The 19,516-nt window shown below is 40.8% G+C and overlaps 45 non-coding genes and 7 pseudogenes across 45 annotated transcripts; all 52 read left to right on the forward strand.

Annotated features, from left to right (window-relative positions):
• The first annotated feature begins 3,811 nt into the window (after positions 1-3,811).
• Positions 3,812-3,930, forward strand: LOC121221560 (5S ribosomal RNA). The gene has a single exon (XR_005918950.1). It is a non-coding gene; the product is annotated as a 5S ribosomal RNA (ribosomal RNA).
• A 183-nt stretch (positions 3,931-4,113) lies between these two features.
• Positions 4,114-4,232, forward strand: LOC121221739 (5S ribosomal RNA). Its single transcript, XR_005919126.1, has one exon. It is a non-coding gene; the product is annotated as a 5S ribosomal RNA (ribosomal RNA).
• Positions 4,233-4,415: 183 nt separating this feature from the next.
• LOC121221641 (5S ribosomal RNA) lies at positions 4,416-4,534 on the forward strand. The gene has a single exon (XR_005919028.1). It is a non-coding gene; the product is annotated as a 5S ribosomal RNA (ribosomal RNA).
• A 183-nt stretch (positions 4,535-4,717) lies between these two features.
• Positions 4,718-4,836, forward strand: LOC121221372 (5S ribosomal RNA). Its single transcript, XR_005918763.1, has one exon. It is a non-coding gene; the product is annotated as a 5S ribosomal RNA (ribosomal RNA).
• Positions 4,837-5,019: 183 nt separating this feature from the next.
• Positions 5,020-5,142, forward strand: LOC121221753 (uncharacterized; annotated as a pseudogene).
• A 181-nt stretch (positions 5,143-5,323) lies between these two features.
• On the forward strand, positions 5,324-5,442 carry LOC121221927 (5S ribosomal RNA). Its single transcript, XR_005919146.1, has one exon. It is a non-coding gene; the product is annotated as a 5S ribosomal RNA (ribosomal RNA).
• Positions 5,443-5,625: 183 nt separating this feature from the next.
• LOC121221650 (5S ribosomal RNA) lies at positions 5,626-5,744 on the forward strand. The gene has a single exon (XR_005919037.1). It is a non-coding gene; the product is annotated as a 5S ribosomal RNA (ribosomal RNA).
• Positions 5,745-5,929: 185 nt separating this feature from the next.
• On the forward strand, positions 5,930-6,082 carry LOC121221863 (uncharacterized; annotated as a pseudogene).
• Positions 6,083-6,265: 183 nt separating this feature from the next.
• On the forward strand, positions 6,266-6,384 carry LOC107890153 (5S ribosomal RNA). Its single transcript, XR_001681866.2, has one exon. It is a non-coding gene; the product is annotated as a 5S ribosomal RNA (ribosomal RNA).
• Positions 6,385-6,566: 182 nt separating this feature from the next.
• LOC121221306 (5S ribosomal RNA) lies at positions 6,567-6,685 on the forward strand. The gene has a single exon (XR_005918743.1). It is a non-coding gene; the product is annotated as a 5S ribosomal RNA (ribosomal RNA).
• A 183-nt stretch (positions 6,686-6,868) lies between these two features.
• On the forward strand, positions 6,869-6,987 carry LOC121221673 (5S ribosomal RNA). The gene has a single exon (XR_005919060.1). It is a non-coding gene; the product is annotated as a 5S ribosomal RNA (ribosomal RNA).
• Positions 6,988-7,170: 183 nt separating this feature from the next.
• Positions 7,171-7,289, forward strand: LOC121221699 (5S ribosomal RNA). Its single transcript, XR_005919086.1, has one exon. It is a non-coding gene; the product is annotated as a 5S ribosomal RNA (ribosomal RNA).
• Positions 7,290-7,472: 183 nt separating this feature from the next.
• Positions 7,473-7,591, forward strand: LOC121221690 (5S ribosomal RNA). Its single transcript, XR_005919077.1, has one exon. It is a non-coding gene; the product is annotated as a 5S ribosomal RNA (ribosomal RNA).
• A 183-nt stretch (positions 7,592-7,774) lies between these two features.
• Positions 7,775-7,893, forward strand: LOC121221629 (5S ribosomal RNA). Its single transcript, XR_005919016.1, has one exon. It is a non-coding gene; the product is annotated as a 5S ribosomal RNA (ribosomal RNA).
• A 183-nt stretch (positions 7,894-8,076) lies between these two features.
• LOC121221614 (5S ribosomal RNA) lies at positions 8,077-8,195 on the forward strand. Its single transcript, XR_005919001.1, has one exon. It is a non-coding gene; the product is annotated as a 5S ribosomal RNA (ribosomal RNA).
• Positions 8,196-8,378: 183 nt separating this feature from the next.
• On the forward strand, positions 8,379-8,497 carry LOC121221588 (5S ribosomal RNA). Its single transcript, XR_005918976.1, has one exon. It is a non-coding gene; the product is annotated as a 5S ribosomal RNA (ribosomal RNA).
• A 183-nt stretch (positions 8,498-8,680) lies between these two features.
• Positions 8,681-8,799, forward strand: LOC121221573 (5S ribosomal RNA). The gene has a single exon (XR_005918961.1). It is a non-coding gene; the product is annotated as a 5S ribosomal RNA (ribosomal RNA).
• Positions 8,800-8,982: 183 nt separating this feature from the next.
• On the forward strand, positions 8,983-9,101 carry LOC121221764 (uncharacterized; annotated as a pseudogene).
• A 183-nt stretch (positions 9,102-9,284) lies between these two features.
• LOC121221577 (5S ribosomal RNA) lies at positions 9,285-9,403 on the forward strand. The gene has a single exon (XR_005918965.1). It is a non-coding gene; the product is annotated as a 5S ribosomal RNA (ribosomal RNA).
• A 183-nt stretch (positions 9,404-9,586) lies between these two features.
• LOC121221589 (5S ribosomal RNA) lies at positions 9,587-9,705 on the forward strand. Its single transcript, XR_005918977.1, has one exon. It is a non-coding gene; the product is annotated as a 5S ribosomal RNA (ribosomal RNA).
• A 183-nt stretch (positions 9,706-9,888) lies between these two features.
• Positions 9,889-10,008, forward strand: LOC121221761 (5S ribosomal RNA). Its single transcript, XR_005919130.1, has one exon. It is a non-coding gene; the product is annotated as a 5S ribosomal RNA (ribosomal RNA).
• Positions 10,009-10,191: 183 nt separating this feature from the next.
• Positions 10,192-10,310, forward strand: LOC121221637 (5S ribosomal RNA). Its single transcript, XR_005919024.1, has one exon. It is a non-coding gene; the product is annotated as a 5S ribosomal RNA (ribosomal RNA).
• A 183-nt stretch (positions 10,311-10,493) lies between these two features.
• Positions 10,494-10,611, forward strand: LOC121221799 (uncharacterized; annotated as a pseudogene).
• Positions 10,612-10,794: 183 nt separating this feature from the next.
• On the forward strand, positions 10,795-10,913 carry LOC121221677 (5S ribosomal RNA). Its single transcript, XR_005919064.1, has one exon. It is a non-coding gene; the product is annotated as a 5S ribosomal RNA (ribosomal RNA).
• Positions 10,914-11,095: 182 nt separating this feature from the next.
• LOC121221683 (5S ribosomal RNA) lies at positions 11,096-11,214 on the forward strand. Its single transcript, XR_005919070.1, has one exon. It is a non-coding gene; the product is annotated as a 5S ribosomal RNA (ribosomal RNA).
• A 184-nt stretch (positions 11,215-11,398) lies between these two features.
• On the forward strand, positions 11,399-11,517 carry LOC121221604 (5S ribosomal RNA). Its single transcript, XR_005918991.1, has one exon. It is a non-coding gene; the product is annotated as a 5S ribosomal RNA (ribosomal RNA).
• Positions 11,518-11,701: 184 nt separating this feature from the next.
• Positions 11,702-11,820, forward strand: LOC121221435 (5S ribosomal RNA). Its single transcript, XR_005918826.1, has one exon. It is a non-coding gene; the product is annotated as a 5S ribosomal RNA (ribosomal RNA).
• A 183-nt stretch (positions 11,821-12,003) lies between these two features.
• LOC121221775 (uncharacterized) lies at positions 12,004-12,122 on the forward strand (annotated as a pseudogene).
• A 182-nt stretch (positions 12,123-12,304) lies between these two features.
• LOC121221729 (5S ribosomal RNA) lies at positions 12,305-12,423 on the forward strand. Its single transcript, XR_005919116.1, has one exon. It is a non-coding gene; the product is annotated as a 5S ribosomal RNA (ribosomal RNA).
• A 183-nt stretch (positions 12,424-12,606) lies between these two features.
• LOC121221713 (5S ribosomal RNA) lies at positions 12,607-12,725 on the forward strand. Its single transcript, XR_005919100.1, has one exon. It is a non-coding gene; the product is annotated as a 5S ribosomal RNA (ribosomal RNA).
• A 182-nt stretch (positions 12,726-12,907) lies between these two features.
• LOC121221239 (5S ribosomal RNA) lies at positions 12,908-13,026 on the forward strand. The gene has a single exon (XR_005918736.1). It is a non-coding gene; the product is annotated as a 5S ribosomal RNA (ribosomal RNA).
• Positions 13,027-13,208: 182 nt separating this feature from the next.
• LOC121221378 (5S ribosomal RNA) lies at positions 13,209-13,327 on the forward strand. The gene has a single exon (XR_005918770.1). It is a non-coding gene; the product is annotated as a 5S ribosomal RNA (ribosomal RNA).
• A 182-nt stretch (positions 13,328-13,509) lies between these two features.
• On the forward strand, positions 13,510-13,628 carry LOC121221570 (5S ribosomal RNA). The gene has a single exon (XR_005918958.1). It is a non-coding gene; the product is annotated as a 5S ribosomal RNA (ribosomal RNA).
• Positions 13,629-13,811: 183 nt separating this feature from the next.
• On the forward strand, positions 13,812-13,931 carry LOC121221715 (5S ribosomal RNA). The gene has a single exon (XR_005919102.1). It is a non-coding gene; the product is annotated as a 5S ribosomal RNA (ribosomal RNA).
• A 182-nt stretch (positions 13,932-14,113) lies between these two features.
• On the forward strand, positions 14,114-14,232 carry LOC121221694 (5S ribosomal RNA). Its single transcript, XR_005919081.1, has one exon. It is a non-coding gene; the product is annotated as a 5S ribosomal RNA (ribosomal RNA).
• A 184-nt stretch (positions 14,233-14,416) lies between these two features.
• LOC121221470 (5S ribosomal RNA) lies at positions 14,417-14,534 on the forward strand. The gene has a single exon (XR_005918862.1). It is a non-coding gene; the product is annotated as a 5S ribosomal RNA (ribosomal RNA).
• Positions 14,535-14,717: 183 nt separating this feature from the next.
• On the forward strand, positions 14,718-14,835 carry LOC121221606 (5S ribosomal RNA). Its single transcript, XR_005918993.1, has one exon. It is a non-coding gene; the product is annotated as a 5S ribosomal RNA (ribosomal RNA).
• Positions 14,836-15,019: 184 nt separating this feature from the next.
• Positions 15,020-15,138, forward strand: LOC121221750 (5S ribosomal RNA). Its single transcript, XR_005919129.1, has one exon. It is a non-coding gene; the product is annotated as a 5S ribosomal RNA (ribosomal RNA).
• Positions 15,139-15,321: 183 nt separating this feature from the next.
• On the forward strand, positions 15,322-15,440 carry LOC121221504 (5S ribosomal RNA). The gene has a single exon (XR_005918896.1). It is a non-coding gene; the product is annotated as a 5S ribosomal RNA (ribosomal RNA).
• Positions 15,441-15,622: 182 nt separating this feature from the next.
• Positions 15,623-15,741, forward strand: LOC121221691 (5S ribosomal RNA). The gene has a single exon (XR_005919078.1). It is a non-coding gene; the product is annotated as a 5S ribosomal RNA (ribosomal RNA).
• A 184-nt stretch (positions 15,742-15,925) lies between these two features.
• Positions 15,926-16,044, forward strand: LOC121221818 (uncharacterized; annotated as a pseudogene).
• Positions 16,045-16,227: 183 nt separating this feature from the next.
• LOC107888270 (5S ribosomal RNA) lies at positions 16,228-16,347 on the forward strand. Its single transcript, XR_005918764.1, has one exon. It is a non-coding gene; the product is annotated as a 5S ribosomal RNA (ribosomal RNA).
• Positions 16,348-16,529: 182 nt separating this feature from the next.
• Positions 16,530-16,648, forward strand: LOC121221592 (5S ribosomal RNA). The gene has a single exon (XR_005918980.1). It is a non-coding gene; the product is annotated as a 5S ribosomal RNA (ribosomal RNA).
• A 183-nt stretch (positions 16,649-16,831) lies between these two features.
• On the forward strand, positions 16,832-16,950 carry LOC121221656 (5S ribosomal RNA). The gene has a single exon (XR_005919043.1). It is a non-coding gene; the product is annotated as a 5S ribosomal RNA (ribosomal RNA).
• A 184-nt stretch (positions 16,951-17,134) lies between these two features.
• Positions 17,135-17,253, forward strand: LOC121221582 (5S ribosomal RNA). The gene has a single exon (XR_005918970.1). It is a non-coding gene; the product is annotated as a 5S ribosomal RNA (ribosomal RNA).
• A 184-nt stretch (positions 17,254-17,437) lies between these two features.
• On the forward strand, positions 17,438-17,556 carry LOC121221579 (5S ribosomal RNA). The gene has a single exon (XR_005918967.1). It is a non-coding gene; the product is annotated as a 5S ribosomal RNA (ribosomal RNA).
• A 185-nt stretch (positions 17,557-17,741) lies between these two features.
• Positions 17,742-17,860, forward strand: LOC121221668 (5S ribosomal RNA). Its single transcript, XR_005919055.1, has one exon. It is a non-coding gene; the product is annotated as a 5S ribosomal RNA (ribosomal RNA).
• A 185-nt stretch (positions 17,861-18,045) lies between these two features.
• Positions 18,046-18,164, forward strand: LOC121221833 (5S ribosomal RNA). The gene has a single exon (XR_005919137.1). It is a non-coding gene; the product is annotated as a 5S ribosomal RNA (ribosomal RNA).
• A 185-nt stretch (positions 18,165-18,349) lies between these two features.
• On the forward strand, positions 18,350-18,468 carry LOC121221790 (uncharacterized; annotated as a pseudogene).
• A 181-nt stretch (positions 18,469-18,649) lies between these two features.
• On the forward strand, positions 18,650-18,766 carry LOC121221516 (5S ribosomal RNA). Its single transcript, XR_005918907.1, has one exon. It is a non-coding gene; the product is annotated as a 5S ribosomal RNA (ribosomal RNA).
• A 184-nt stretch (positions 18,767-18,950) lies between these two features.
• Positions 18,951-19,067, forward strand: LOC121221688 (5S ribosomal RNA). Its single transcript, XR_005919075.1, has one exon. It is a non-coding gene; the product is annotated as a 5S ribosomal RNA (ribosomal RNA).
• A 184-nt stretch (positions 19,068-19,251) lies between these two features.
• On the forward strand, positions 19,252-19,370 carry LOC121221256 (5S ribosomal RNA). Its single transcript, XR_005918738.1, has one exon. It is a non-coding gene; the product is annotated as a 5S ribosomal RNA (ribosomal RNA).
• The last annotated feature ends 146 nt before the right edge of the window (positions 19,371-19,516 follow it).

The following is a 19,516-nucleotide window of genomic DNA, read 5'->3' on the forward strand; positions in this document are numbered from 1 at the left end:
ATGGGCAAGCCGAGAGTAGTAACAAAGAGATTAAGGGAATTTTAGATAAAATTATTCAGCCCAATAGGAAAGATTGGAGTCAAAGGTTAGATGAAGCATTGTGGGTTGTTCAAACGGCTTACAAAACGCCAATTGGGATGTCACCTTACAGGGTTGTTTTTGGGAAGGCATGTCATCTTCCCGTTGAGCTTGAGCATAAATCATTCTGGGCTGTTAAGTAATGCAACTTGGATTATAGTTTGGCAGGTAAAGAACGCAAATTGAAGCTACAGGAGTTGGAAGAGCTGCGCCTAGAGGCATATGACAATTCGGTCATCTACAAAGGTAAGTCGAAGGCATTTCGTGACCCAAAGCTGATTCGTAAGGAGTTCAAGGTGGGGGAAAAGGTATTGCCATTTAATTCTAAACTTAAACTGTTTCCCGGTAAGTTAAAATCAAGGTGGCTTGGCCCATTTATAATAACCGAGGTGCATCATCATGCGGCAATCGAAATTAGGAGCCTCCAAACTAATAAAATTTTCAAAGTGAATGGTCACAGGTTGAAAAGTTTTCATGACGGAGAGCAAGCAGCTTGGTTGGAGGAGATCAATCTTGAGGATCCATGAGAAATTTTGATGTCGAGCCACCAACTTAAAACAAAGGCGCTTGTGGGAGGTAACCCACATATTCAGGGAGGTTTTCTTTATTATTATTATTTCTTTCCATTAAGTTAATTTTAATTTTTAATTTTTCTTTTGCATTAGGGACAATGCAAACATTAAGTATGGGGGAGAATCAATTCATTGATTTTCTAACATATTTGATGCTTGCAACTTTCATGAATAAGTCTTGTCGAATTTCCTTTAGGAGACTATTTAAAAGAATGAAGATGTATTTCATGAATTCAAGTTGATTGGGGTGGTTGCATGTCGATTGGTTGGGTTAAATTTTGTTTTCAATTAATTGATTTTGGTGCGTATTTAATTTGTTTAAAAAATTATTAAATTAATTAATCTGTTTAATTGATCAATTATGTGGTCCTTGTGAGGAATTTGAGCCTAGAGCGTAAGTTGGGACATCCATGCCAACTTGAGAGGTTATTATTCATTCATGTGTGATTTTTTGTTATCGGCTATCAATTACTCTAGAACTTGCTTTAGTAATACATTTGATAGTAATACATTTGATTTTCATTAATATGATTTAAGAGGCCATAGGAATTAAGCCACGATTACTCATAAAAAACCGACCTTGACATTATTCCATTAGCTAGCCAATTTGAAGCCTTAATTTCCTTATTTTTCTACACCTCCAGAAATTAAGCCAAAGCCGAATCAACTCACCTTTTTAGGCTAGTTAATTCAGTCTGGAAGTTCATCCTGATTTCGACATATGCTGGTCAATGTGGGGTGACATTTAGCTGGAAAGTAAAGGATGATTTTCGTGAAAAAAAGAAGCAGCAAGTTGCAACCTTCCTAGTGAATTTAATGAATGAAGCATTATGTGTTCACAATGAGGCGAATCGGCTGAATCAAGGGATATGGAAACAATGAAAAGCCGATTGAATTAATCATCTTCTTGTTAAATTCGAAGAAAAAAACATAATAAGAGAATTGATGACTTCCGGATGATTTTTACTAGCCTAAGAAAAATTAGCTCCACCATCCAAATAAATTCCTCCCGTCCACTGCACATTACCTCGGCCTCATTACAACCTTTATGTTGCCTCAATTATATTTATGGAATTTTATGTGTTATGTTATAGGTAAGATGGACAAGCAAGCTTATGGTGGTTAATTACGGTCGATTTCAATTTGAGAGCATTGTACTAGCCTAAACACAATGAGTGAAGAGTGTTAATAATTTTATTCTTTTCGGTGAGAATTGATCAAAGAAGCATGATTAATTTCCTCTATATTTTTCCTCTCTTGAATAAACCAAAATCTTAATTGTTGATTTTAAAATTCATCCTAAGCATAGGCTATGCAACAACTCTTGATTATTCTTGATATTTTTAAATTCTTCTTGATTATTTGTCGACTTGATTGCTCAGGGACGATCAATAATTTAAGTATGGGGGAGTTTGTTAAGTTCGATTTCGAGCTTAATTTATTCACTTAAATTATTTAAATTATTGATTGATTTTCGGTTAATTAAGTTATAATTCAACTTGAATTGATTAGAAACATTCTATGCTGTGATAATTTAATTGCACTCCAATTCAACAATTTATTTCATGTGCAGGTTGATGTCTGTATAAGCTCAATTTGGGAGGTAATTTGCATAAATAAGGTCACTGGAAGAGGGTGGTCAGATGTTGGTTTTAAAGAAATTGAATTGACAATTAAACAAAGAAGGAAATTCGGTCCAAATTGGATGTACAGCTGGCCGAATATGCGGCAAAAAAAATCAGCAAGGGAATTAATTTTAATTCCCTAAATTCCCTTCTTGCAAGCAGTGGCCGACCTCAAGTGATTCAAGGAAATTTAATCAGCCTTGAAGAGTTCAAATAAAATAGAATTCTTTTAGGCTGAAGCTGTTTTCATGTGACGGTTTCAGCTAGGATACTGGGGGATAAGATTGATTTTAATTTTTTGAATTGATTGGAGGATATTATCACATAAATAGAGAAGATCAGCAGCTGGAACGAGGAGGAGAAACAGAGAGAAAAGCATACAGCAGCATAGGAAAGGCGTGATTCAAGCAAGCAGAATTTTCTAAAATTGGACCAGCAAATCCGATCAAGGAGCTAGAATAGCAGCTAGTAAATTCGGCTAATTGGGGAAGGGAAATCGAACGACTTGAAGAACTTTACCTTCCAAGAATCTGTTTGTAATTCATGTTCTTCTCAATGGATTCGTGTTCTATTTTACTAGCTATGAGTGGCTAGTTTATTTACGCTTAGTTAGACACTTATGAAACCGAGCACAAGTGATTTACAAATTTATTTTGTTCTAAAATCAAATTTGGCATTCTTGAATTGTTTGATTTTATCTTCCAAAGAACTTTTTTCCTAATTCAATTGGAGTGATCACCTAATTAATTTGAGAAATTTTCTTATAATCATTTAAGTGCAAATTGAGGAATCGAATTTCTCAATTAAGCTTAGAATTAGTGATAATTAATTGGCCGTAGCTAATTAAGACAACTTCAGATTTAATCTTAGAAGTCGCTGGTGGATTTTCTTTGGTTAAGGCCAGGCGAAGTCTCTAAATCTCTAAAAACCTTTAACAAGTCAACATAAAGATAATTAAAGGTAAATTTTAATCATGGACGTTCTCTAATTGAATAATTTACTAGGGATATGAAGTCGCTTCGTAAGTGATTTTTCAGCCTTGCTGCTAATTTGATTTCTTAGCTTACTTTCAGGTTACAAAGGACTTGCTTGGTGGATTAAGGCGTCAATAACGAAGCATTATTCTTCTCTTGATATTTTCTCCTCAGCAGTTTTAATTCGAGCCAAAGTTTCTTTATTACTTGAGACTATTTTTAGCAATCGTAAAACATAAACTCCCCCCATTTTTTTCTTCTCTTTTGTTTTGCATTTTTTTTACATTACTTTAATTTTAAATCGCTTCAAATAGATTTGTTGCAAGCTTCCTCGTGGGACGTAAACGACAACTACAAGAAGTCCTCGTCTTGCACCCTCCCATTTTATTTCATATAATGTTTTTTTTTAGTTGCGTTTTCTCCACGTGGTCTAACTCATTCGTTATTTGCGTTTTGCTAAATAAATAATTTGAAACAATATTTGGTCGAATTTGCATTCAAATTCTAGGTGCAAGTGCGATAAGAGTCAGCCTTTATATGACTAGATGTCGCAAGAGTTGACGGGTGCGATCATACCAGCACTAATGCACCGGATCCCATTAGAACTCCACAGTTAAGCGTGCTTGGGCGAAAGTAGTAGTAGGTTGGGTGACCTCTTGGGAAGTCCTCGTGTTGAACCCCTCCCATTTTATTTCATATAATGTTTTTTTAGTTGCGTTTTCTCCACGTGGTGTAACTCATTCGTTATTTTCGTTTTGCAAAATAAATAATTTGAAACGATATTTGGTCGAATTTACATTCAAATTCTAGGCACAAGTGCGATAAGCGTCAGCCTTTATATGACTAGATTTCGCAAGAGTTGACGGGTGCGATCATACCAGCACTAATACACCGGATCCCATCAGAACTCTGCAGTTAAGGGTGCTTGGGCGAGAGTAGTACTAGATTGGGTGACCTCCTGGGAAGTCCTGGTGTTGCACCCCTCCCATTATATTTCATGGAATGTTTTTTTAGTTGTGTTTTCTCCACGTGGTGTAACTCATTCGTTATTTACGTTTTACGAAATAAATAATTTGAAACGATATTTGGTCGAATTTGTATTCAAATTCGAGGCGCAAGTGCGATAAGAGGAAGCATTTATATGAAAAGATTGTGCAAGAGTTGACGGATGCAATCATACCAGCACTAATGCACCGGATCCCATCAGAGATCCGCAGTTAAGCGTGCTTGGGTGAGAGTAGTACTAGGTTGGGTGACCTTCTAGGAAGTCCTGGTGTTGCACCCCTCACATTTTATTTCATAGAATGTTTTTTTAGTTGTGTTTTCTCCACGTGGTGTAACTCATTCGTTATTTGCGTTTTGCGAAATAATAAATTTGAAACGATATTTGGTCGAATTTGTATTCAAATTTGAGGCGCAAGTGCGATAAGAGGCAGCCTTTATAGGAAAAGATTGCACAAGAGTTGACGGGTGCAATCATACCAGCACTAATGCACCAGATCCCATCAGAACTCCGCAGTTAAGCGCGCTTGGGCAAGAGTAGTACTAGGTTGGGTGGCCTCCTAGGAAGTCCTCGTGTTGCACCCCTCCCATTTTATTTCATAGAATGTTTTTTTAGTTGCGTTTTCTCCACGTGGTGTAACTCATTCGTTATTTGCGTTTTGCGAAATAAATAATTTGAAACAATATTTGGTCTAATTTGCATTCAAATTCGAGGCGCAAGTGCGATAAGAGCTAGTCTTTATATGACTAGATTTCGCAAGTGTTGACGGGTGCGATCATACCAGCACTAATGCACTGGATCCCGTCAGAACTCCGCAGTTAAGCGTGCTTGGGCGAGAGTAGTACTAAGTTGGGTGACCTGACCTCTTGGAAGTCCTCGTGTTGAACCCTCCCATTTATTTCATATAATGTTTTTTTAGTTGCGTTTTCTCCACGTGGCGTAACTCTTTCGTTATTTTCGTTTTGCGAAATAAATAATTTGAAACGATATTTGGTCGAATTTGCATTCAAATTCTCGGAACAAGTGCGATAAGCGTCAGCCTTTATATGACTAGATTTCGCAAGAATTGACGGGTGCGATCATACCAGCACTAATACACCGGATCCCATCAGAACTCCGCAGTGAAGCGTGCTTGGGCGAGAGTAGTACTAGGTTGGGTGACCTCGTAGGAAGTCCTGGGGTTGCACCCCTCCCATTATATTTCATAGAATGTTTTTTTAGTTGTGTTTTCTCCACGTGGTGTAACTCATTCGTTATTTGCGTTTTACGAAATAAATAATTTGAAACGATATTTGGTCGAATTTGTATTCAAATTCGAGGCGCAAGTGCGATAAGAGGCAGCATTTATATGAAAAGATTGTGCAAGAGTTGACGGGTGCAATCATACCAGCACTAATGCACCGGATCCCATCAGAACTCCGCAGTTAAGCGTCCTTGGGCGAGAGTAGTACTACGATGGGTGACCTCTTGGGAAGTCCTCGTGCTGCACCCCTCCCATTTTATTTTCATATAATGTTTTTTTTAGTTGCGTTTTCTCCACGTGGTGTAACTCATTCGTTATTTGCGTTTTCCGAAATAAATATTTTGGAACGATATTTGGTCGAATTTGCATTTAAATTCGAGGCGTAAGTGTGATATGGGGCAGCCTTTATATGAATAGATTGCGCAAGAGTTGATGCGTGCGATCTTACCAGCACTAATGCACCGGATCCTATCAGAACTCCGTAGTTAAGCGTGCTTGGGTGAGAGTAGTACTCTGAAGTTAAGCGTGCTTGGGTGAGACTAGTACTAGGTTGGGTGACCTTCTGGGAAGTCCTGGTGTTGCACCCCTCAGATTTTATTTCATAGAATATTTTTTTAGTTGTGTTTTCTCCACGTAGTGTAACTCATTCGTTATTTGCGTTTTACGAAATAAATAATTTGAAACGATATTTGCTCGAATTTGTATTCGAATTCGAGGCGCAAGTGCGATAAGAGGTAGCCTTTATATGAAAAGATTGCACAAGAGTTGACGGGTGCAATCATACCAGCACTAATGCACCGGATCCCATCAGAACTCCGCAGTTAAGCGTGCTTGGGCGAGAGTAGTACTAGGTTGGGTGACCTCCTAGGAAGTTCTCGTGTTGCACCCGTCCCATTTTATTTCATAGGATGTTTTTTAGTTGTGTTTTCTCCACGTGGTGTAACTCATTCGTTATTTGCGTTTTGCGAAATAAATAATTTGAAACAATATTTGGTCGAATTTGCATTCAAATTCGAGGCGCAAGTGCGATAAGAGCTAGTCTTTATATGACTAGATTTCGCAAGAGTTGACGGGTGCGATCATACCAGCACTAATGCACTGGATCCCATCAGAACTCCGCAGTTAAGCTTGCTTGGGCGAGAGTAGTACTAAGTTGGGTGACCTCTTGGGAAGTCCTCGTGTTGAACCCCTCCCATTTTATTTCATATAATGTTTTTTTAGTTGCGTTTTCTCCACGTGGCGTAACTCTTTCGTTATTTTCGTTTTGCGAAATAAATAACTTGAAACGATATTTGGTCGAATTTGCATTCAAATTCGAGGCGCAAGTGCAATAAGAGGCAGCCTTTATATGAATAGATTGCGCAAGAGTTGACGGGTACGATCATAGCAGCACTAATGCACCGGATCCCATCAGAACTTCGCAGTTAAGCGTGCTTGGGCGAGAGTAGTACTAGGTTAGGTGACCTCCTGGGAAGTCCTCTTGTCGCACCCCTCCCATTTTATTTAATATAATGTTTTTTTAGTTGCGTTTTCTCCACGTGGTGTAACTCATTCGTTATTTTCGTTTTGCGAAAGAAACAATTTGAAACGATATTTGGTCGAATTTGCATTCAAATTCGAGGCGCAAGTGCGATAAGAGGCAGCCTTTATATGAATAGATTGCGCAAGAGTTTACGGGTACGATCATAGCAGCACTAATGCACCGGATCCCATCAGAACTTCACAGTTAAGCGTGCTTGGGCGAGAGCAGTACTAGGTTGGGTGACCTTCTGGGAAGTCCTGGTGTTGCACCCCTCACATTTTATTTCATATAATGTTTTTTTAGTTGTGTTTTCTCCACGTGGTGTAACTCATTCGTTATTTGCGTTTTGCGAAATAAATAATTTGAAACGATATTTGGTCGAATTTGCATTCAAATTCGAGGCGCAAGTGCAATAAGAGGCAGCCTTTATATGAATAGATTGCGCAAGAGTTGACGGGTACGATCATAGCAGCACTAATGCACCGGATCCACTCAGAACTCCGCAGTTAAGCGTACTTGGGCGAGAGTAGTACTAGGTTGGGTGACCTCCTGGGAAGTCCTCGCGTCGCACCCCTCCCATTTTATTTAATATAATGTTTTTTTAGTTGCGTTTTCTCCACGTGGTGTAACTCATTCGTTATTTTCGTTTTGCGAAATAAATAATTTGAAACGATATTTGGTCGAATTTGCATTCAAATTCGAGGCGCAAGTGCGATAAGAGGCAGCCTTTATATGAATAGATTGCGCAAGAGTTGACGGGTACGATCATAGCAACACTAATGCACCGGATCCCCTCAGAACTCCGCAGTTAAGCGTGCTTGGGCGAGAGCAGTACTAGGTTGGGTGACCTCTTGGGAAGTCCTCGTGTTGCACCCCTCCCATTTTATTTCATATAATGTTTTTTTAGTTGTGTTTTCTCCACATGGTGTAACTCATTCGTTATTTGCGTTTTGCAAAATAAATAATATGAAACGATACTTGGTCGAATTTGCATTCAAATTCGAGGCGCAAGTGCAATAAGAGGCAGCCTTTATATTAATAGATTGCGCAAGAGTTTACGGGTACGATCATAGCAGCACTAATGCACTGGATCCCATCAGAACTTCACAGTTAAGCGTGCTTGGGCGAGAGTAGTACTAGGTTGGGTGACCTTCTGGGAAGTCCTGGTGTTGCACCCCTCACATTTTATTTCATATAAAGCTTTTTTAGTTGTGTTTTCTCCACGTGGTGTAACTCATTCGTTATTTGTGTTTTGCGAAATAAATAATTTGAAACGATATTTGGTCGAATTTGCATTCCAATTCGAGGCGCAAGTGCGATAAGAGGCAGCCTTTATATGAATAGATTGCGCAAGAGTTGACGGGTACGATCATAGCAGCACTAATGCACCGGATCCCCTCAGAACTTCGCAGTTAAGCGTGCTTGGGCGAGAGCAGTACTAGGTTGGGTGACCTCCTGGGAAGTCCTCGTGTTGCACCCCTCCCATTTTATTTCATATAATGTTTTTTTAGTTGTGTTTTCTCCACATGGTGTAACTCATTCGTTATTTGCGTTTTGCAAAATAAATAATTTGAAACGATATTTGGTCAAATTTGCATTCAAATTCGAGGCGCAAGTGCGATAAGAGGCAGCCTTTATATGAATAGATTGCGCAAGAGTTGACGGGTGCGATCATAGCAGCACTAATGCACCGGCTCCCATCAGAACTTCGCAGTTAAGCGTGCTTGGGCGAGAGTAGTACTAGGTTGGGTGGCCTCCTAGGAAGTCCTCGTGTCGCACCCCTCCCATTTTATTTAATATAATGTTTTTTTAGTTGCGTTTTCTCCACGTGGGGTAACTCATTCGTTATTTGCGTTTTGCGAAATAAATAATTTGAAACGATATTTGGTCGAATTGGCATTCAAATTCGAGGCGCAAGTGCGATAAGAGGCAGCCTTTATATGAATAGATTGCGCAAGAGTTCACGGGTACGATCATAGCAGCACTAATGCACCGGATCCCATCAGAACTTCGCAGTTAAGCGTGCTTGGGCGAGAGTAGTACTAGGTTGGGTGATCTTCTGGGATGTCCTGGTGTTGCACCCCTCACATTTTATTTCATATAATGCTTTTTTAGTTGTGTTTTCTCCACGTGGTGTAACTCATACGTTATTTGAGTTTTGCGAAATAAATAATTTGAAACGATATTTGGTCGAATTTGCATTCAAATTCGAGGCGCAAGTGCGATAAGAGGCAGCCTTTATATGAATAGATTGCGCAAGAGTTGACGGGTACGATCATAGCAGCACTAATGCACCGGATCCCTTCAGAACTCCGCAGTTAAGCGTGCTTGGGCGAGAGCAGTACTAGGTTGGGTGACCTCTTGGGAAGTCCTCGTGTTGCACGCCTCCCATTTTATTTCATATAATGCTTTTTTAGTTGTGTTTTCTGTACATGGTGTAACTCATTCGTTATTTGCGTTTTGCAAAATAAATAATTTGAAACGATATTTGGTCGAATTTGCATTCAAATTCGAGGCGCAAGTGCGATAAGAGGCAGCATTTATATGAATAGATTGCGCAAGAGTTGACGGGTACGATCATAGCAGCACTAATGCACCGGATCCCATCAGAACTTCGCAGTTAAGCGTGCTTGGGCGAGAGTAGTACTAGGTTCGGTGACCTCCTGGGAAGTTCTCGTGTCGCACCCCTCCCATTTTATTTAATATAATGTTTTTTTAGTTGCGTTTTCTCCACATGGTGTAACTCATTCGTTATTTACATTTTGCGAAATTAATAATTTGAAACGATATTTGGTCGAATTTGCATCTATATTCTAGGCGCAAGTGCGATAAGAGCCAGCCTTTATATGACTAGATTTTGCAAGAGTTGACGGGTGCGATCATACCAGCACTAATGCACCGGATCCCATCAGAACTCCGCAGTTAAGAGTGCTTGGGCGAGAGTAGTACTAGGTTCGGTTGACCTCCTGGGAAGTCCTCGTGTTGCACCCCTCCCATTTTATTTCATATAATGTTTTCTTAGTTGCGTTCTCTCCACGTGGTGTAACTCATTCGTTATTTGCGTTTTGCGAAATAAATAATTTGAAACGATATTTGGTCGAATTTGCATTCAAATTCGAGGCGCAAGTGCGATAAGAGGCAGCCTTTATATGAATAGATTGCACAAGAGTTGACGGGTACGATCATAGCAGCACTAATGCACCGGATCCCATCAGAACTTTGTAGTTAAGCGTGCTTGGGCGAGAGTAGTACTAGGTTGGGTGACCTCCTGGGAAGTCATCGTGTCGCACCCCTCCCATTTTATTTCATATAATGTTTTTTTAGTTGCGTTTTCTCCACATGGTGTAACTCATTCGTTATTTGCGTTTTACAAAATAAATAATTTGAAACGATATTTGGTCGAATTTGCATTCAAATTCGACGCGCAGGTGCGGTAAGAGGCAGCCTTTAGATGAATAGATTGCGCAAGAGTTGACGGGTACGATCATAGCAGCACTAATGCACCGGATCCCATCAGAACTTCGCAGTTAAGCGTGCTTGGGCGAGAGTAGTACTAGGTTGGGTGACCTTCTGGATGTCCTGGTGTTGCACCCCTCACATTTTATTTCATATAATGCTTTTTTAGTTGTGTTTTCTCCACGTGGTGTAACTCATTCGTTATTTGTGTTTTACGAAATAAATAATTTGAAACGATATTTGGTCGAATTTGCATTCCAATTCGAGGCGCAAGTGCGATAAGAGGCAGCCTTTATATGAATAGATTGCGCAAGAGTTGACGGGTACGATCATAGCAGCACTAATGCACCGAATCCCCTCAGAAGTTCGCAGTTAAGCGTGCTTGGGCGAGAGCAGTACTAGGTTGGGTGACCTCCTGGGAAGTCCTCGTGTTGCACCCCTCCCATTTTATTTCATATAATGTTTTTTTAGTTGCGTTTTCTCTACGTGGTGTAACTCATTCGTTATTTGCGTTTTACGAAATAAATAAATTGAAACGATATTTGGTCGAATTTGCATTCAAATTCGAGGTGCAAGTGCGATAAGAGGCAGCCTTTATATGTATAGATTGCCAAGTGTTGACGGGTGCGATAATACCAGCACTAATGCCCCGGATCCCATTTGAACTCCGCAGCTAAGCGTGCTTGGGCGAGAGTAGTACTGGGATGGGTGACCTCCTAGGAAGTCCTCGTGTTGCACCCCTCCTATTTTATTTCATATAATGTTGATTTTAGTTGTGTTTTCTCCACGTGGTGTAACTCATTCGTTATTTGCGTTTTGCTAAATAAATAATTTGAAACGATATTTGGTCGAATTTGCAATCAAATTTGAAGCGCAAGTGCGATAAGAGGCAGCCTTTCTACGAATAGATTGCACAAGAGTTGACGGGTGCGATCATAGCAGCACTAATGCACCGGATCCCCTCAGAACTCAGCAGTTAAGCGTGCTTAGGCGAGAGTAGTACTAGGTTGGGTGACCTCCTAGGAAGTCCTCGTGTTGCACCCCTCCCATTTTATTTCATATAATGTTTTTTTTAGTTGTGTTTTCTCCACATGGTGTAACTCATTCGTTATTTGCGTTTTGCGAAATAAATAATTTGAAACGATATTTGGTCGAATTTGCATTCAAATTCGAGGCGCAAGTGTGATAAGAGTCAGCCTTTATATGAATAGATTGCGAAAGAGTTGACGGGTGCGATCATAGCAGCACTAATGCACCGGATCCCATCAGAACTTCGCAGTTAACCGTGCTTGGGCGAGAGTAGTACTAGGTTGGGTGGCCTCCTGGGAAGTCCTCGTGTCGCTCCCCTCCCATTTTATTTAATATAATGTTTTTTTAGTTGCGTTTTCTCCACGTGGTGTAACTCATTCGTTATTTGCGTTTTGCGAAATAAATAATTTGAAACGATATTTGGTCAAATATGCATTCAAATTCGAGGCGCAAGTGCGATAAGAGGTAGCCTTTATATGAATAGATTGCGCAAGAGTTGACGGGTACGAACATAGCAGCACTAATGCACCGGATCCCATCAGAACTTCGCAGTTAAGCGTGCTTGGGCGAGAGTAGTACTAGGTTGGGTGACCTTCTGGGATGTCCTGGTGTTGCACCCCTCACATTTTATTTCATATAATGCTTTTTTAGTTGTGTTTTCTCCACGTGGTGTAACTCATTCGTTATTTGACTTTTGCGAAATAAATAATTTGAAATGATATTTGGTCGAATTTGCATTAAATTCGAGGCGCAAGTGCGATAAGAGGCAGCCTTTATATGAATAGATTGCGCAAGAGTTGACGGGTACAATCATAGCAGCACTAATGCACCGGATCCCATCAGAACTTTGCAGTTAAGCGTGCTTGGGCGAGAGTAGTACTAGTTTGGGTGACCCCCTAGGAAGTCCTCGTGTCGCACCCCTCCCATTTTATTTAATATAATGTTTTTTTAGTTGCGTTTTCTCCACGTGGGGTAACTCATTCGTTATTTGCGTTTTGCGAAATAAATAATTTGAAACGATATTTGGTCAAATTTGCATTCAAATTCGAGGCGCAAGTGCGATAAGAGGCAGCCTTTATATGAATAGATTGCGCAAGAGTTGACGGGTACGATCATAGCAGCACTAATGCACCGGATCCCATCAGAACTTCGCAGTTAAACGTGCTTGGGCGAGAGTAGTACTAGGTTGGGTGACCTCCTGGGATGTCCTGGTGTTGCACCCCTCACATTTTATTTCATATAATGCTTTTTTAGTTGTGTTTTCTCCACGTGGTGTAACTCATTCGTTATTTGAGTTTTGCGAAATAAATAATTTCAAACGATATTTGGTCGAATTTGCATTCAAATTCGAGGCGCAAGTGCGATAAGAGGCAGCCTTTATATGTATAGATTGCCAAGTGTTGACGGGTGCGATAATACCAGCACTAATGCCCCGGATCCCATTTGAACTCCGCAGCTAAGCGTGCTTGGGCGAGAGTAGTACTGGGATGGGTGACCTCCTAGGAAGTCCTCATGTTGCACCCCTCCTATTTCATTTCATATAATGCTTTTTATTTGTGTTTTCTCCACATGGTGTAACTCATTCGTTATTTGACTTTTGTGAAATAAATAATTTGAAACGATATTTGTTCGAATTTGCATTCAAATTCGAGGCGCAAGTGCGATAAGAGGCAGCCTTTATATGAATAGATTGTGCAAGAGTTGACGGGTACGATCATAGCAGCACTAATGCACCGGATCCCCTCAGAACTCCGCAGTTAAGCGTGCTTGGGCGAGAGCAGTACTAGGTTGGGTGACCTCCTGGGAAGTCCTCGTGTTGCACCCCTCCCATTTTATTTCATATAATGTTTTTTAGTTGTGTTTTCTCCACATGGTGTAACTCATTCGTTATTTGCGTTTTGCAAAATAAATAATTTGAAACGATATTTGGTCGAATTTGCATTCAAATTCGAGGCGCAAGTGCGATAAGAGGCAGCATTTATATGAATAGATTGCGCAAGAGTTGACGGGTACGATCATAGCAGCACTAATGCACCGGATCCCATCAGAAATTCGCAGTTAAACGTGCTTGGGCGAGAGTAGTACTAGGTTGGGTGACCTCCTGGGAAGTTCTCGTGTCGCACCCCTCCCATTTTATTTAATATAATGTTTTTTTAGTTGCGTTTTCTCCACGTGGTGTAACTCATTCGTTATTTACATTTTTCGAAATTAATAATTTGAAACGATATTTGGTCGAATTTGCATCTAAATTCTAGGCGCAAGTGCGATAAAAGCCAGCCTTTATATGACTAGATTTCGCAAGAATTGACGGGTACGATCATACCAGCACTAATGCACCGGATCCCATCAGAACTCCGCAGTTAAGAGTGCTTTGGCGAGAGTAGTACTAGGTTCGATTGACCTCCTGGGAAGTCCTCGTGTTGCACCCCTCCCATTTTATTTCATATAATATTTTTTTAGTTGCGTTTTCTCTACGTGGTGTAACTCATTCGTTATTTGCGTTTTACGAAATAAATAAATTGAAACGATATTTGGTCGAATTTGCATTCAAATTCGAGGTACAAGTGCGATAAGAGGCAGCCTTTATATGTATACATTGCCAAGTGTTGACGGGTGCGATAATACCAGCACTAATGCCCCGGATCCCATTTGAACTCCGCAGCTAAGCGTGCTTGGGCGAGAGTAGTACTGGGATGGGTGACCTCCTAGGAAGTCCTCGTGTTGCACCCCTCCTATTTTATTTCATATAATGTTTATTTTAGTTGTGTTTTCTCCACGTGGTGTAACTCATTCGTTATTTGCGTTTTGCTAAACAAATAATTTGAAACGATATTTGGTCGAATTTGCAATCAAATTTGAAGCGCAAGTGCGATAAGAGGCAGCCTTTCTACGAATAGATTGCACAAGAGTTGATGGGTGCGATCATAGCAGCACTAATGCACCGGATCCCTCAGAACTCCGCAGTTAAGCGTGCTTGGGCGAGAGTAGTACTAGGTTGGGTGGCCTCCTGGGAAGTCCTCGTGTCGCACCCCTCACATTTTATTTCATATAATGCTTTTTTAGTTGTGTTTTCTCCACGTGGTGTAACTCATTCGTTATTTGCGTTTTGCTAAATAAATAATTTGAAACGATATTTGGTCGAATTTGCAATCAAATTTGAGGCGCAAGTGCGATAAGAGGCAGCCTTTCTACGAATAGATTGCACAAGAGTTGACGGGTGCGATCATAGCAGCACTAATGCACCGGATCCCCTCAGAACTCCGCAGTTAAGCGTGCTTAGGCGAGAGAGTACTAGGTTGGGTGACCTCCTAGGAAGTCCTCGTGTTGCACCCCTCCCATTTTATTTCATATAATGTTTTTTTTAGTTGTGTTTTCTCCACATGGTGTAACTCATTCGTTATTTGCGTTTTGCGAAATAAATAATTTGAAACGATATTTGGTCGAATTTGCATTCAAATTCGAGGCGCAAGTGTGATAAGAGTCAGCCTTTATATGAATAGATTGCGCAAGAGTTGACGGGTGCGATCATAGCAGCACTAATGCACCGGATCCCATCAGAACTTCGCAGTTAAGCGTGCTTGGGCGAGAGTAGTACTAGGTTGGGTGGCCTCCTGGGAAGTCCTCGTGTCGCACCCCTCCCATTTTATTTAATATAATGTTTTTTTAGTTGCGTTTTCTCCACGTGGTGTAACTCATTCGTTATTTACGTTTTGTGAAATAAATAATTTGAAACGATATTTTTTTGAATTTGCATCCAAATTCTAGACGCAAGTGCGATAAGAGCCAGCCTTTATATGAATAGATTGTGCAAGAGTTGACGGGTGCGATCATAGCAGCACTAATGCACCGGATCTCATCAGAACTCCTCAGTTAAGCGTGCTTGGGCGAGAGTAGTACTAGGTTGGGTGACCTCCTGGGAAGTCCTCATGTCGCATCCCTCCCATTTTATTTAATATAATGTTTTTTTAGTTGCATTTTCTCCAAGTGGTGTAACTCATTCGTTATTTACGTTTTGCGAAATAAATAATTTGAAACGATATTTGGTCAAATTTGCATCCAAATTGTAGCGCAAGTGGGATAAGAGGCAGCCTTTATATGAATAGATTGCACAAGAGTTGACGGGTGCGATCATATCAGCATCAATGCACCAGATCCCAGGAGAACTCCGCAGCTAAGCCTGCCTAGGCGAGAGTAGTACTAGGATGGGTGACCTCCTGGGAAGTCCTCGTGTTGCACCCCTCCCATTTTATTTCATATAATGTTTTTTTTAATTGTGTTTTCTCCACGTGGTGTAACGCATTCGTTATTTGTGTTTTGTGAAATAAATAATTTTGAACGATATTTGGTCGAATTTGTATTCAAAATCGAGGCGCAAGTGCGAGAAGAGCAATCATTTATATGAATAGATTGCAGAAGAGTTGACGGGTGCGATCATACCAGCACCATTGCACCAGATCCCAGGAGAACTCCGCAGTTAAGCGTGCTTATGCGAGAGTAGTACTAGGATGCGTGACCTCCTGGGAAGTCCTCGTGTTGCACCACTCCCATTTTATCTAATATAATGTTTTTTTAGTTGAGTTTTTTCCACATGGTGTAACTCATTCGTTATTTACGTTTTACGAAATTAATAATTCGAAACGATATTTGGTCGAATTTGAATCCAAATTCTAGGCGCAAGTGCGATAAGAGCCAGCCTTTATATGACTAGATTTCGCAAGAGTTGACGGGTGCGATCATACCAGCACTAATGCACCGGATCCCATCAGAACTCCGCAGTTAAGCGTGCTTGGGCGAGAGTAGTACTAGGTTCGGTTGACCTCCTAGGAAGTCCTCGTGTTGCACCTCTCCCATTTTATTTCATATAATTTTTTTTAGTTGTATTTTCTCCACGTGGTGTAACTCATTCGTTACTTGCGTTTTGAGAAATAAATAATTTGAAACGATATTTGGTCGAATTTGCATTCAAATTCGAGGCGCAAGTACGATAAGAGACAGCCTTTATATGTATAGATTGCGCAAGAGTTGACGGGTACGATCATAGCAGCACTAATGCACCGGAACCCATCAGAACTTTGCAGTTAAGCGTGCTTGGGCGAGAGTAGTACTAGGTTGGGTGACCTCCTGGGAAGTCCTCGTGTTGCACCCCTCCCATTTTATTTCATATAATGTTTTTTTAGTTGTGTTTTCTCCACATGGTGTAACTCATTCGTTATTTGCGTTTTGCAAAATAAATAATTTGAAATGATATTTGGTCGAATTTGCATTCAAATTCGAGGTGCAAGTGCGATAAGAGGCAGCAGTTATATCAATAGATTGCGCAAGAGTTGACGGGTACGATCATACCAGCACTAATGCACCGGATCCCATCAGAACTCCACAGTTAAGCGTGCTTGGGCCAGAGTAGTACTAGCATAGGTGACCTCCTGGGAGGTTCTCGTGTTGCACACCTCCCATTTTATTTCATATAATGTTTTTTTTAGTTCTGTTTTCTCCACGTGGTGTAACTCATTCGTTATTTGCGTTCTGTGAAATAAATAATTTGGAACGATATTTGGTCGGATTTGTATTCAAATTCGAGGCGCATGTGCGATAAGGGGCAGCCTTTATATGAATAGATTGCGCAAGAGTTGACGGGTGCGATCATACCAGCACTAATGCACCGGATCCCATCAGAACTCCGCAGTCAAGCGTGCTTGGATGAGAGTAGTACTAGGATGGGTGACCTCCTGGGAAGTCCTCGTGTTGCACCCCTCCCATTTTATTTCGTATATTGTTTTTTTTAGTTGCGTTTTCTCCATGTGGTGTAACTCATTCGTTATTTGCGTTTTGGGAAATAAATAATTTGGAACGTTATTTGGTCGGATTTGTATTCAAATTCGAGGCGCATGTGCGATAAGGGGCAGCCTTTATATGAATAGATTGCGCAAGAGTTGACGGGTGCGATCATACCAGCACTAATGCACCGGATCCATTCAGAACTCCGCAGTCAAGCCTGCTTGGGCGAGACTAGTACTAAGTTGGGTGACCTCCTGGGAAGTCCTCGTGTTGCATCCCTCCCATTTTATTTCGTATAATGCTTTTTTTAGTTGCGTATTCTCCACGTGGTGTAACGCATTCGTTATTTGTGTATTATTGAAATAAATAATTTGGAACAATATTTGGTCGAATTTGTATTCAAATTCGAGGCACAAGTGCGGGAAGAGCAATCCTTTATATGTATAGATTGCACAACAGTTGACGAGTGCGATCATACCAGCACCAATGCACCAGATCCCAGGAGAACTCCGCAGTTAAGCGTGCTTAGGCGAGAGTAGTACTAGGATGGGTGACCTTCTGGGAAGTCCTCGTCTTGCACCCTTCCCATTTTGTTTTCATATAATGTTTTTTTTAGTTGCGTTTTCTCCACGTGGTGTAACTCATTCGTTATTTGCGTTTTGTGAAATAAATAATTTGGAACGATATTTGGTCGAATTTGTATTAAAATTCGAGGCGCAAGTGCAATAAGAGGCAGCCTTTATATGAATAGATTGCGCAAGAGTTGATGGGTGCGATCATACCAGCACTAATGCACCGGATCCCATCAGAACTCCGCAGTTAAGCGTGCTTGGGCGAGAGTAGTACTAGGATGGGTGACCTCCCGGGAAGTCCTCGTGTTGCACCCCACCCATTTTATTTCATATAATGTTTTTTTTTAGTTGCGTTTTCTCCACCTGGTGTATCTCATTCGTTATTTGCGTTTTGTGAAATAAATATTTTGGAACAATATTTGGCCGAATTTGTGTTCAAATTCGAGGCGCAAGTGCGATAATGGGCAGCCTTTATATGAATAGATTGCGAAAGAGTTGACGGGTGCGATCATACAAACACTAATGCACCGGATCGCATCAGAAATCCGCAGTTAAGCATGCTTAGGCGAGGGTAGTACTAGGATGGGTGACCTCCTGGGAAGTCCTCCTGTTGCTCCCCTCCCATTTTATTTCATAAAATGTTTTTTGTTGCGTTTTCTCCACGTCGTGTACCGCATTCGTTATTTCCATTTTGTGAAATAAATAATTTGGAACGATATTTGGTCGAATTTGTATTAAAATTCAAGGCGCAAGTGCGATAAGAGGCAGCCTTTATATGAATAGATTGCGCAAGAGTTGACGAGTGTGATCATACCAGCACTAATGCACCGGATCCCATTAGATCTCCGCAGTTAAGCGTGCTTGGGGGGGTAGTACTAGGATGGGTGACCTCCTGGGAAGTCCTCGTGTTGCACCCCTCCCATTTTATTTCATATAATGTTTTTTGTAGTTGCGTTTTCTCCACGTGGTATAACTCATTCATTATTGGTGTTTTGTGAAATAAATAATTTGGAACGATATTTGGTCGAATTTGCATTTAAATTCGCGGCGCAAGTGCGATAAGAGGCAGCCTTTATATGAATAGATTACGCAAGAGTTGACGGGTGCGATCATACCAGCACTAATGCACCGGACCATCAGAACTCCGCAGTTAAGCTTGCTTGGGCGAGAGTAGTACTAGGATGGGTGACCTCTTGGGAAGTCCTCCTGTTGCACCCCTCCCATTTTATTTCATATAATGTGTTTTTTAGTTGCGTTTTCTCCAAGTGGTGTAACTCATTCGTTATTTGCGTTTTGTGAAATAAATAATTTGGAACGATATTTGGTCGAATTTGCATTTAAATTTGAGGCGCAAGAGCGATAAGGGGCAGCCTTTATATGAATAGATTGCGCAAGAGTTGACTGGTGCGATCATACCAGCACTAATGCACCGGATCCCATCAGAACTCCGCAGTTAAGCGTGCTTGGGCGAGAGTAGTACTAGGATGGGTGACCTCTTGGGAAGCCCTCGTGTTGCACCCCTCCCATTTTATTTCATATAACGTTTTTTTTGTTGCGTTTTCTCCACGTGGTGTAACTCATTCGTTATTTGCGTTTTGGGAAATAAATAATTTGGAATGATATTTGGTCGAATTTGCATTTAAATTCGAGGCTCAAGTCTGATAAGG

The sequence above is a fragment of the Gossypium hirsutum genome, chromosome D09 (genome assembly GCF_007990345.1).
Source record: "Gossypium hirsutum isolate 1008001.06 chromosome D09, Gossypium_hirsutum_v2.1, whole genome shotgun sequence".
Taxonomy (NCBI): domain Eukaryota; kingdom Viridiplantae; phylum Streptophyta; class Magnoliopsida; order Malvales; family Malvaceae; genus Gossypium; species Gossypium hirsutum.